Source organism: Polistes fuscatus, unplaced genomic scaffold (assembly GCF_010416935.1).
Source record: "Polistes fuscatus isolate 324 unplaced genomic scaffold, CU_Pfus_HIC Scaffold6, whole genome shotgun sequence".
Lineage (NCBI taxonomy): Eukaryota > Metazoa > Arthropoda > Insecta > Hymenoptera > Vespidae > Polistes > Polistes fuscatus.
The window spans coordinates 3,990,571-4,005,277 of record NW_025113140.1 but is presented as its reverse complement, the minus strand read 5'-3'; the positions used below and the strand labels follow the sequence as shown (position 1 = coordinate 4,005,277).

Here is a 14,707-nt window from a genome sequence, read left to right as displayed (position 1 = left end):
TTTCAGAGGACTACGCAGTGCTCTCTCGTCTCGCGTACCGAGAGAACGAGGAAACGAGAAAGAGAGAGAGAGAGAGAGAGAGAGAGAGTGAGAATCCGTGTCGCGTTCTAAATCCGACTAAGCACAACCGTTCTAACTTATCGGCCGTAAAATTTCGACCTCAGTCATCATCCTAACGAATCGAGAAAGTCCTTCGATTTCGATCACTAAAAAAAAAAAATACTCCCAACCACTCCCCCCTCCCCTCCGTAATTCTCTATAATCCTATTTTATCATCACCTTTCGCAAAATACCCGTCGTCAACCATTAAATACCGTAAATTCTTTTTACCCGCCAAAAATTTCTACGCTTCTATGTAATCCCATCTATTAATCTGATTATCTTATTTTATCGTTTATTTATAAATTTGTATTTATCCTTTTATTCTTTAGACTTTGTTTTCTTCTTCTTCTTATTCTTATTCATCTTATTTCGTTGATCCCCGCATATTTGGTCACTTTTGTTAATTTCATTTTATTTCCATTCGTATAATTCTTCTCTTGATTTTATATTTTTTTTTCGTTTTTGGTATTTCTGGTTTTCTCAACAACACTGACATTTCATTATTTTTGTTTCTTTCTCTCTCTCTCTTTCTCTTACTCTCTTTTAAAGTATATATACCCCTTCCTTCTCCTCCCATGACACACCCCCGTCGAGTACTCTGAACGTGACGATCTCTGGGGATGAAGCCTCAACCGCTGATTAACACGTCTGGATTTAGAGATCGCTCGATGGGGATAAGTTAACGCTTACGGAAAGCCCACGGCAAGGTCTTTGAGGTATTTCTTTAACCCTCGACACACTAAAACATCTTTTTCTTAACATTCATTGTCTATTCGTGTATCCGTTTTTCATTATATTTTCCTTCCCGCCCCATAATTATTTCCTTCCCCCCTCCCCACCGCAATTCAACCACCCAACCATTCCTTTCATACGACTTCTTACTGTGATCTTCTTTATCAAATTCATCGCGAGATCATTCATTAAAGTATTTGTCTCATAATTCGTTCAATATCATCCATTTTTTTTCCTTTTTTTGAAAGGGGAAAAGGGAAAGAAAAGAAAAAACAAATACCAAATTGTATCTTCGATATTTCGAGAGACATAGATGATATCCTTTTAGAAATCTCTTCTATTCTTACACATTCATACGCGCGCTTACACGTGTGTAAATTCGATCGGAAGCATTGAGAGTGGTAACTTCAACACACACACACACACATGCACGGATACACGAGATACACGCCCCTTTCTCACGAGGTTGCAATTTTTAAATTACTTTTTCCGTTTTTGCTTTTCTATTCATTTGTTGTTGTTGTTGTTGTTTTGTTCTAAATCATTTGGGACTCTAGCACTCTAATCGGTGACCTCCTGAACAACAACTTTCGGTGAAATATTTTCTTTGCGAATTGAAGATTGTTTTTGGGAACTTTGGAATCATATCAAATGGTTTAGATTTTTCTATTTCTTTTATCTGAAATATAATATGTTGATCTCTTTTCTTCTTAACACACGATGGAAAAGTTGAAGTTGCTGAACTTTCTTTTCTTTTTTGTTCTGCACCAAACCGGTTGAAGTTAACTTAAAAAGGAAATAATAATCGTCCTCTCGGCAAAATTCGAAGGAAGAATGGAAGAAGAGATAACGGTTGGATCTATTTATACCAAAGTCTAAAGTGTTGCCATTGGTGGTGGACGTTCAGCTTCGGAGACCTGATTGGTTCGTTCGGTTTCACAGTATGTACTTGCGTATATGAACCTGTCATTATATAACCGTACATTTTCATCAAATTTAAAACGCAACTAATTGTTCATTTATTATTTTACATTACCATTATTATTATTATTATTATTATTATATTTATTTAATAGAAACATATTTTTAAATAAATAATAAAATTGTTTAAACAGTACACTTCTGTTAAACATAGGAATTTACACTGCATACTAATAAACTGCAAATAAATTCAAATTTACAATTATTTTTCTTTTCTTGTTTCTTCAATGAATTCGGTATCAATCATTGCATCAAGAAGGAAATAAAAATTTGAATATTTTCGATTAGTCCGAATAAGATTAACCTTAATTGTTTAATTATGTTGCCGTTCAATTAACATTCCGTTTCAACAGAATTAACAGATCTGTGTGTCCTAGGCATCGGGTTTACACTCTCGCATACAACAAGACCATAACTTTACTCTGCTTCACTTTGTTACGTCATTGGCATACCCCCAACCCTATGCGTAAAACCGAATAAATTATTTAATCCCATTTGTCCGAGCACAAACGCATCATCCGTTTCACTGTAATAATATATGGCAGTAGTTCTAATCTTTGGTTGATCGATATAGAACACAAAGTTCATTTTCTATTTAATGAAAATCCTTTTAAGATTCGATAATCAATTTCTAATCAAAGTGAATAAATCTATCTTTCAAATATATAGATTTGAATCTTATCTTATTACGAATAAATTAAAAAAAATTTGTTCTGTTCATCTTTCCATTGATTATCTACGAGATATGAGAAGATCTCATTTTAATGGGAATTACCTGGTAGACAATGTCAGAATTTAAAAAAAGAAACAAAATTTAACATAATTATATTATCAGTATATTTTAGTTAACTTCAATTTAATAGTATGTTATAGTATCATAATTAATGTTTAAACAAGTATTCAACGAACACTTAAATTAAGATGATCCTTTTGGTATCTAATGATCAGTTACTACGAAAGAAAAGTTTAAACACGTTAGACATTTCAACCCTAATTTTTTGTATACCTATCCTTCCAACATCTAACTTAACCTTTCCTTCTTTCACATTACTCTTTTTCTTTCCAACAAAACGTAACGATTATCTTTTCTCACTTTTCTTTATTCTACGAAAATAAGAAATAGAAACAGGATATATATATATAAGGTAGAACAAATGATCGTTTATTTTAACGAATAAAAATGATCGAGTGTTATAAACGTTGTCGCGGTTTTATGAAGAAAAAAAAAAAGAAAGAAAGGAAAAAGAAAACAACTAACAATATCGTTGATTTTTCTTACCGATTATTTGCCCCCTTTCCTTCTTCTTGCCAACTGTCGAGTGAAAAGCTTATTTTGAAATTCGCACGATGTTACTGAGAAATTATGTAGCCAAAGAGAGAAAGTACGGAACGAACTAGAGCGTGGAAGGGATTTTCCTACCCCCGTGACAGGGCTTAGTTAGTATTTATTGGTGTCGACAACAAAGATATTTCTTTTGTGTATTATAATGATAGTCTAATAATTTTAACGATTCGAGGATATTACGAATAGAATAGATTCCTTTTGTTTTTTTTTTTAAACAATTAAACAATTGTTATTAATAATAACAATCTACCAAGTGAACCGCAATATATTTCGAAAATTAATTTTTTTCTTCTTTTCTTTACCAATTATTCGTTAACAAATTTATCAAAAAATAATCGTGAAATTTTTCTTGTGAAATAATTTAGTCAATGTTTGATATAATCGATTATCCTAGTGATGAAAGAATTAATAATATTAACGTAATAAATGACAGCTAAGGTATTGTTTTTCGGATATAAAAAAAGATGTATAGGTTTATCTTAAAAAAACAAAAAAAAAAAAAAAAAAAAAAAGAACTAAGTGTAATCTTAAAGATATTCATTTTGATAGTGACAATTACAACTTCCATTTGTAGCTGTTATTTCGGTCGACAACAAAAACAAAACAAACAAAAATATTAAAATAAACGGCTCAATTATATACTACAATAATTTTGATTAATAATGATAAACAGTATTTAGTGCAGAACGAAACTACAATAATAACAACAAATACAAATTTAAAATTGAAAAATTAATTCGATGATAATAATAATAATAATAATAATAAACAAACAAAAAATTGAAAATTAATTAAATTAGATTGTATTAACGATTTATAAATAATTCTAACTCTAAATAATATATTTAGAGTTTTGCGAACGAATTTGGATAACAGCTGAGAAGATTTACGAGAAACTTACTTAAATTATATCAAGGATAAACGTCTTTCCGTGTATTGCTAAACTCCGAGGAGTCTGATTTTAGTTGATTCGTTGGTGTGCCTGCCTCTGTCTATCTATGTGTGTGTACATGTGCACGTGTATGTATAATCTGATGCATGCATGTTGGTTGGTTAGTTTTCTTATATATATATATGTGTGTGTGTGTGAATGAACTAACGTGTATGTAGATTTATCAGTACACTATATGCAACGATCACCTGCCGATACACTGTGAGATGTTTCTCAAACCACAACTGTAATTTCCGTAGAACTCGTGTTCCTTCCTTCGAAACTAAAAGGAGAAACCACTTTGTTGACTTCAATCAACAACGAGTTTGTCTGCCACCGTAACGGACAACTATCTTCAACTTTAACTTCATCACCGCCACAATCCAACACCCCCCAACATTCTACTTTTCATCCCTTATCTTTCTTACTTCCTCTATTCTTTCTCTTCACCCACCCTCACCCACCCCCTTTCTGTTTTTTAATCTCGTTTTCGAATCTTCAATTACGAGATAAATCTTGCAATTCGTCTTGGACAAAATTTCTTGAAATAATAATTACGCGTTTGTGATTTAGGGGAAGAGGAGGGTTGGGAAAAATTTGTAGCCTAATTTGTTCGTCGGTTCAAATGATCATTTATGTTTTTCAACGTAAACAATCATAACTTTTCAACCCACCCCTTTAATAGTAGACTATATTTTGTGAACAATATATTCAAATAATTATTTTCCTGCGAGATTTTTGTTTATTATTATTATTGTTATTTGGATTGTAAAAAATTGTTTTTTCAATTTGGCGATTAAGTATAGAAAAGAATTGGTTTTTCTTTTTTTCGTTTAATGAAATTTTTAAGATAATTATTCGATATGTAATTTTTTTTTACGAGAAAAGATTAAATTTAATAAATTCACTTAGAGAAGGTGACTGTTTAAATTTTAGTAATCTGCTTAATACTGTCAAAGCTGACAAAATACCGAACTGCAATATCGAGTTTAGTAATGAAGCAGGGAAGGATTACATTCGCTATTCGCGTGCTATCGCTATTTTCATACTTGATCGAAACTATGTGTACATGAAACCTTCATCAACATAAAATCAATAATCATATGAATGATTACCGAATGATATCAAATAATTTCACGATATCCTAACGATCACCTAATCTCGTGGAAAGATAAGAAGAAGATTTTTTATGTATTTCTTCTTTTTTATTTTTTTGTTTTTTTTTAAATCGAATTTTGATTAACGTTTTAATCATACATTTCAATTACGATATAAATTTGTTATATCGATATTTGTCAATATAACAATCATTACGTTAATTAATAAAATTAAATCGTAACGGGGGTATTATTAATTATATTCTACTTTTCGAGTTTCGTGACGATGCATTAAAACTTTGATAATAAATTTCGTTATTATAACACGATTATGATTTTTAATCTTTTTCAAAAATACGAAGAAAACTTAAACTTTAGTAAAGGATAATAATTATTCTAATTTTCATTATGCATATACCAATTATCTCTAATATAACTTTTTTCGTCACGTTAACACGTATTATTAATAAAATCAAATATCGTTGATACACTTTTTCTTTTGTATTTTGATAATAAAAAATGAACGTATTTATTTATTACGTTGGAAGCGCGTATGACAGTCATTTTTAGAATATTTCACATTTTATTCAGAAATAGGACATCCTATTTATTTTGCTTTTAATCGCAACGTAAATCGTATACATACATATTTAGTCGAACGTGATGAACGACGTCGTATAATCTCGTTTACGTAACGTACAACATGAACATTCTCCCAATTCCAAATACAAGTGATATAAACTGTTTTAAAAGTCAAACGAAGGATGGGGCTGGGGCTCTGGGGGAGGGGAAAATGCAAGTAAAATATGCAAGTAAAAATGCAAGTAAAAATAATCTACAATAATAATTTACATGGTTATTCTAACGAAAGCGTGAATACGCGATAAATGAATTGAGAGGATGAGTTAAATCAAGAAGAAAATTACTTGCGTTATAAAGCTGTTGTTTGTTCGATACGTTGGGTACTCAAATGTTTGGAAAAATATTATCTCAATACTGAATATTTAAAATATTTCGATATTTATTCGTTAGAAATTTTTATTTCATTATTATTTAAACATTTTTGAAGATGAAAAAATTCCAAAAATTTATGACTCATGGTATCTCATCTCGTTGTTTTCTTTTATTTATTTAATATATTCTAAAATTGTAACAATCTTTATAGTTTAGTAATAATTAATGTTATTGTTTTTCATACACGTCCTATGATATAATCTTATATATCTATTAATTATTTTTTCGAATTGTTAATTGTCAAACTTAATTACGAACTTAAATAGTACCGACCGAAAAGAAAGTAATTGATTTTGAAGGACTCTTAAAGAATTTTTCTTTTCAACATTTTCTATACGTTGTATGGATATAATTAAAAGAAAAAGAAAATGAAAAGTTCAAGGTCCCTGTTTCGGTATAACGAATAAGAAAAAATATAAAAAAAAAAAGATAAAAAGAAAATGAAGAAATATGGCTGGTAATAAAAGTGTTAATTATTTATGGTTCGTGACTCTTTTTTCTAGAATATTTGATATAATTAACTTCGCGACCATTAAACCTAACAGTTTCATTTCTAACAAACGTAGACACTCACAGAAATATGAATGATTAAACTCAAAGTCATGGAGTGGCAGTTTATTGTGAAATAGCACACGTGTATCCTTGAAGGATCTTATAGTTAATTAAAATTTTTATCTTTCACTGGCTGGAATCCCACACCCTTCCCGTTTCTCTTAACGTTTATATTTTCTACCAACATTTTTGTTTCACTTTAATCGGATTTCCACTATGTGTATGGTTGAGACGATAAATTCTTTAACTGTTGAAATAGATTTTTGTTTGTTTGTTTATCACGAACAAACGTATCCCGTTACCTATTTGTACCTTTTGCGAATATAATTGGCAAAATTATTAATAACATTTAATTGAACAGTATCGAAGATATTCGAGAATATAATTTTAAAAAGAAATATATACATTTTTTTTTAAAATAACTATTGATTTTAATCTTTTTTCATGGAACAAGTAAACAAAGTTCAGAATAAATGCGAAGAATATTTTTGTACTTATGATACTTTTTGTCCAACATAATAAAATAACGAACGAGTATGGGAAAAACTATATCGAAGTATCATAAAATTTCATGAAAGACAGTTTTTTTTTCTGATTGGTAAAACTATGAGGGGGAGAGGTATATGGTTTCCGGTAGCTCGTTTCGTATAAAATATAACCACAGAAAAGACAATCGATGGGTTTGACCTAACGATAAAAGAAAAAAAAACCCATACAAAGAAAGAAAGAAAGGAAAAGAATGGGAGAGAGAAAGAGATCGAATTACGATCTAATGCATTTGAGTAAGACGAAAAGTGGCAAAGAAAAACGTCCTTTCACTCACCCTTCGCGTTCTTGGGGGAAAAAAAAAAGAAAGAAAAAAGATAAAAGGAGAGAGAAAGAGAGAGAGAGAGAGAGAAAGAGAAAGAGAAAGAGAAAGCAAAAAATAAAGAAAAGAAAATACGATCTGACAAATTACGTCCGTTCACATAACTACACGGTTAAACTTGGAACTTGCGTGACGAAAGTACAATTCCGCCCTTTTTTCTTGCCTTCAACCCCCTCCTCTTCCTACTTTTTCTACTCTTCTTCTTCTTCTTCTTCTTCTCCATTAACGTCGAGTACAGCGAAACAGTTCTTTTCTAGCTTTTTAAAAACTTTTTTTTTAACTTTTAGATAAGGAAACGTTCCAATGCAATTCATTCATTGTTTCGACAACAATACTACGTTACTATTAATAGGTAATCCTTTTAATTATTTGCGACAGTTTAATTTTGATCTATAAGTAATGTGGTAAATAATATAGAAAATATACAAGTGAAAATAATTAATTAAAAAAAAAAAATAGCGAAAGTGTGCGTTATTAATTAAATTAATCAAAATAGTTTGTTACAGTTAAGAAAGTTACAATTTGAAATAATAACTTCTACTACGAATTTAGAAACTTTTGTGTCCTAATATTAATTGTGAATATTATATTTTAGTACAAGTAATAACAAGAATAATTAAACATACAACATAATATGAAATATGAAAATTTGAAGAAATGATAAATTTATTCAATATCCTCATTATTTTTTTTTTATTTCTTTTCTTCATACTTAAGTATTTAATACTCTTTCAAGTAATGCAAGTAAAAAATCAAAATAATATACATACAAAAATCTACAATTGTAATCGTTAAATAATAATTATCTTCAAAATGGAAAAAAGCATCGAAATCAAACCATTCCAATAAAACCAACAATAATTCTAATACCATCTCTCTCTCTCTCTCTCTTTCTCACTAACTAGTTCATTCTCGTACGCGAGTATAAAATTTTTCGAGCGAATAAAAAAAGAATGTAAAAATACAAAAAAAAAAAATAAAAGAACAGAAAAAAAAACGAAAATACAACATAAAAATGAAGTAATAAACCATATGATTGTAATTAAAGAACGAAAAAGGGTTATCGTACTACAGAAGGTTATCGCATATTCGTAGTAAAATTTGAAACGGTACTTGAAAACACTCCATCAAAGCTCGTGTCTAGAACGAGCCCGTTAAAGTGGGTTGGTTGGTTCCTTCGTTCATTCGTTCGTTCGTTCGTTCGTTCATTGGGTTGGTTGAGTTGGTTGGAATATCTCTCCTCCGATGACAACGGTTCTTTTCGCCGATAAAACGGTCACGTGGAAATGCTTTTACTTCAAATACATTTGAAGGACACGCGTAGTTTTATTGAATATGCAAAAATATTTTTAAATTCGTGCTAGACGAGACACAATGTTGGAGACTATGTAGAAAATAGCAAAATAAAAATTCAAAATATGATAAAAATATGACAAATATGTTACGATCATGGTATAACCGTCCGATAAATTTGTAGAATGTTCAAAGGGTTTTGGTCGATCTATGGAATGTCCTTCAATTTTTACGGTCTTTTGTTACGTCAAGATTTTTTTCTCATCAAAGAAGGGGTTTGAGTCAGGATTTTTTTCTCACCGAAGGCAGGATTGCAGCAGGATTTTTTTCTCACCAAAGACAGGGGTTGTGTTAAGATTTTCTTAGAGGTTGTTTTTTTCTGAGGTTTATTTGAGAGGTTTTTTAGGGTTTTTTCTGGGTTTTGTCATATTGAAAGGAGTATTTAATATATATATATATGCAGATGAGTGGGTTTATGGAAAGTGAATCCAAAAACGTTCGAAGTTGGTATCAGACGGTTCCTTTTATTCCGTTTCCACCTTTCCGCTTTTCCAAGTGTTTCCCAACAACCTTTCTCTTTTCTCTTTCTTTTCCTTTTTCTGCTACTCTCCCTTCATCCCTTATTCTCACCCTTTTTCTCGCGTCCTCTACATTCCTCCCCTTTATCTCGGAATCTCATTGTGTTGCCTATGAGACGATAATCCTTAAGCATTAAGTACTTTCGTGCCGAGTATAAAGAAAAATACGGTAAAAGAAATTTAAAAAAATAAAAAAAAGAAAGATTTTTTTGTTTATTTGTCAATCTCATAACGTTACTTTTCTTTTTTTTTTTGTTTAGGAAATTATAATCTGAAGATATTGAATATATTTCTTCATTCAAAATCCAACAAATATCGGAAAAATAATTTTGAAAATATTTTAGATTTAAAAGGCACGATTAAAACATAATTGGTTTTTTTTAATTGATCAAATTGTTTTATCCTAAGAAAAAGAAAAACGAAAAAAAAGAAAAGAAGAAAGATATTATTTAAATTAATTTAATGCAATTGCATTCTCCATATTTCCATAGTTTTATATCACATAATTTGTAATTGATATATTTGTTAACCATGATATATAACTTTATCGGAATGGATACCGTTTACTCCTACTACTGAATAATCGTAGATTGAAACGAATATTCAGCATCACTGCTATACTTGTTTCCGTTTCTCTCTACCGGGTCTGACAAACGACAATGTTCAGTGAATAAAATGGATAGGTGGTTTTGTTACTAAACCATTAAGATCCTATAATTCTTCTCTTAACCCAAACTTTCCTGACTATTATCTTTCCTTTCCTCTCTTTTTATTATAATTTATCTATTATTATTATTATAATTTTATTATATAATATATATAAATATATATATATATTATAATTATATAAATATATATATATTTATTATATTTTTATTTTATTTTATTTTATTTTTCGAACCTCTAAATTTGAAATCACACATTCATAGATTTTCATATATATATATATATATATATATTTTTTAAATAAATTATTAATTAATTAAATAATAATTAAAATGATCCCCAACGATCATGGTATTTAAATAAATTTTTATTTCGAACACCAAAACAAATTGTTTTAAGAGAATTAAAAAAACAAGATTAATACTCAAAGTTTTGTTTTATTTCTATCGAAGTATCAGATAGAAATTTATTGCCCTATCTATTATTATTATTATTATTATTATTATTATTATTTTATTATCTATCTATTATCTATTATTATTATTATTATTTTATTTTTATTTTTTTTTATTTTATTTTTCGAACCTCTAAATTTGAAATCACACATTCATAGATTTTCATATATATATATTTTTTTTTAAATAAATTATTAATTAATTAAATAATAATTAAAATGATCCCCAACGATCATGGTATTTAGATAAATTTTTATTTTGAACACCAAAACAAATTGTTTTAAGAGAATTGAAAAAATAAGATTAATACTCAAAAGTTTTGTTTTATTTCTATCGAAGTATCAGATAGAAATTTATTGCCCTATCTCTTCGTAGATACCTATCTATCTATCTACTTTCCTCTTAGAAAAATACGACCTGTATAAAACATGTTTATCTTCGAAGCTCGTAAATGAATCTTCTCGGGACAACGAAAATCTTTCAGATTGATTTTCATCCCCCTCCTAACCCTCGCCACCACCACTTTCGAACGGAATGTACGAAAAATTTATGCGAGTAGAAAAATAAAAAAACAAAAATAAAAATGAAAAATAATATAAACTAACGACAAAAGAGGAAACCGAAAAATAGAAGAAGAAGAATAAAAATATAGGGGGAAATATAGCGTGGAAAAATTATATTCAAATAAAACAACAGGAAGTAGTAGAAGAAGAGAAGAAGAAATAAAAAGAAGGAATAAAAAGAAGGAATAAAATTATTTCACGAACTAATATCGATGATATAAAAAACTAGAATAGGAAAGCTAATTAGTAGAAATTGAATTCTTTATTTTTCTAGATTTTTTATTTGTTAACTTTTTAGATTGTACTAATTGTAAATTACGATAAGAGAATTATGCAGGAATTTATTTAGTTCTGAAAATAACTAATTTTAATTTATTATGTACCAATTATAACCGAAAAAATTGTTTATATCGAAAAACTATTATAATTGTTATACGAATATTACAATTTTCACCCTAAAATGTGTAATATTAAATTAATATTTATTAATATATTTTAATAAATAAAAACCGCATTGAGGTATTTCAACCGTTTCTATTCAGTGAAGTTGCGTTTACAATTTAGTTCAATATAGAAAGGGAAAATAATAGTTGTAGAACTCCGATACTAAACCGAAATAATATCGGTTTTCAAAAAAACTGAAACCGAAACCGGTATGTTCGAGAACCATTACATTCATTACAGTCATAAATTTTTATTTACAACCCTCATAACTGTTTTTAACCCGCTGAAACTACTCCAACAAACGATGAACCGAAATTGAATAAATTGCATTCCAAGATTTTACTTAAAAAAAAAGGGAAAAAAAAAACCAACAGATTTACTTTCATTTCTGTTTTTATTCTAATTTTCGTTATTGTGTTTTCTGATATTATTTTATTGACTATTTATTAAAAAAAAACAATAAATAGTATAATTAATAATATTTAAAAAAGTAACCACGATTTGATTGTTTTTAACGATTACATTAATTTATATATGTAACAAAATGTTAACATTAATTTATATGCGAAAAAGATTTTATATTTAACAAAAATCACAAAATTACGAAATACCTACGGTGTTTAATTAATTTTTAAACAATTTTGAATATGTTTATAAGTTTTTTTATAATTTGACCTGAATCGTTTCGATCGATCATATTTCTTTTTTATTTGATTTCCACTTTTCGAACAATAAAATGAAAAAATATTCGTAAGTTTATATTATTTTTTTCCTATAGGTTTTTAATATTGACGATATATACCTGAACAAGAAACCGATAGATATTTCTTTTTTTTTCTTTTTGGCACATATCGCGAAATGAAATTATTTCATTCAACAATTTTTAGATTGCATATTCAAAAGATATATAACTACGTTGTTTTATTGTATCACTGAAAATAATACAGTGCACCTCAGTGTTTTTTCCTATGACTATGGTTTCTCTTCTCATAATTCCTCTCTCTCTCTCTTTCTCTCTCTCATTCTCTTCCATACCGTGGGAAAGTTGCACCTGGCTGTGTTTCACTCACCTTCGAATTCTAACCTAATCGTTTCCTTGATTAATTTCACAATAAAGGTTGAATAATTACTTATTCGTCACAATAGTATTTGCATGGGAAAAAGCTTATTAAAGCTTAAAAGCTTATTTTAATAATATAAAATAATTAATTTACAATGATGATGATGATGATGCTGATGATGATCATGATAATAATAATAATGATCGTGAATATTAAATATTTCATATTATTTATTGTTAAAATAAATTGAAAATAATTCTTCATTTTTTCTTGAACATTTTAATATTCGAGTTTATTTCGGATCTTAATTTTCATAGTTGATTTTAAATGAATAAGTGCGTATTATAGAAAAAACATATGTCTGAATTAAAAAAAAAAAGAGAAAAAAATTGTACGAGAAACGAGTTATGCGATTTATGTACCCCGGATTCACGTATAGGAAAGAAACTAAATTTAAACGATTAAAGTTAGTTCGTAAATACCGATCAATCTTCATTTATTTTCTCGTAACATATTAAATAACAGGATTATTTCCCAGAGAAAGAACATTTTCAATTGCTACAAATTTTACGAGAATAAAACAGTAATAATACGAAATACGATAATAAAAACCATCTTGCTTGTTTTTCTTTTTTTTTTTTTACAAGAGTAATTTCGGACAATAATTACTTGCAACTTCGCAAATTAACAATAAATTTCAATCATCATTTCCGAACTCCTTTTGTTATTGATTTTAATAACACAAAAATGGAAAAATATGAATACTTTATAACGCCCTGAAGAAATCGTGAGAATACGAGCTGTAATATTCGAGTGTTTGACTAATCAATGATGTCAACAAGTTTCCTATACTCAATTGACATTTGGGGAAAAAAAAAGAAGAAAGTAAAAACTTCTATTTATTGGGTCAATATTTTAAAACATTGATAATTCTTAATAATAAAAATAAAATATTAATATGACATAAGTGGTCAATATTGCACCAATTAATAGTTTGTACTAAATGCAATTCTAAGGCAAACCAACTCCTATTATAAATACTCATAAATTATTACTTATATTGAACAATATATGCATGTAATTATTGATGAATTATTTAACAAAATATTGATCAAATAGATAGAAATAAAAGTTACAATTGCTACAAACTTATAAATAAAATAAAATGAAACATACTTGTATTTCAAATAATGTATTAAAAGACATATGTATTCCTAAATTTGCTATTTTCATCGTAAGGAATGCATCTGTTTTTGGACCTATCAAAAATGCATTACTCGATCTAGGACACGAAACAGAGACTTCGAATAGCACCTAGTAAAAACTCACGAAAATGTCAACTATTTCTTTTGTTCATATTCAACAAAAGTTCAACAAATTTTTATGATAACAATTAATATAAGAATAATAATAAAATAATTTGAATCCGTTCAAGAACTTTTGGTCAACCTAACAAAAATTTCTCTGACGCAACTTTTAACTGTTTTAAATTTGTCTTTTTTTTTTTTATTAAAACCAACCTTTTTCGAGGTTTTAATTATCAAGCACAAAATATTCACCATGAACGTTTTATGCAAACAAACATATGTACATAGTGATGAATTGACATAGGTTCAAAAAAGAAATGAAAAAAGGAAAGCAAGAAAAAAACTTCCCCCCCCTCTCTTTTTTATTTGACATTCATTTATAACAACGTTATTCGATAAAAGTAGTATCGCGAATCGTGCTTGGGGTAACTAATTAAACTTGTTTGTATTGGACTCCAGGCTTGTTAAATAAAATTGAAAAATATTCTATCGCGAGAGATAATAGGCCACTACTACTACTACTACTACTACCATTCGGGTTATATTTTTAAACAGACATGAGATGCAGTTAAATGGAAAATATTAGATTATGTGTATATTCTCGACGATACAATACGAATAATTTAACACGAGTTGAATGTTACATTTTCGTGATACCTTTTATGGAAAATAATTTTCAAAGAATATAAACAAAATACGCGAGATGAATTTTGTTTGA

The 14,707-nt window shown here is 28.3% G+C and overlaps 2 protein-coding genes across 2 annotated transcripts in view; one reads left to right on the top strand and one right to left on the bottom strand.

Moving 5' to 3' along the window:
* LOC122523180 (midasin) overlaps window positions 1-14,707 on the bottom strand; it is a 104,958-nt gene that overhangs the window by 43,857 nt on the left and 46,394 nt on the right. The window lies entirely within an intron of this gene.
* The window catches only part of LOC122523179, a 46,694-nt gene continuing 32,564 nt past the window's right edge, over window positions 578-14,707 (top strand). The window contains exon 1 of the mRNA XM_043644826.1: window positions 578-818. The gene's annotated coding sequence lies outside the window, so the exon portion shown is untranslated. The remainder of the gene's footprint in view (window positions 819-14,707) is intronic.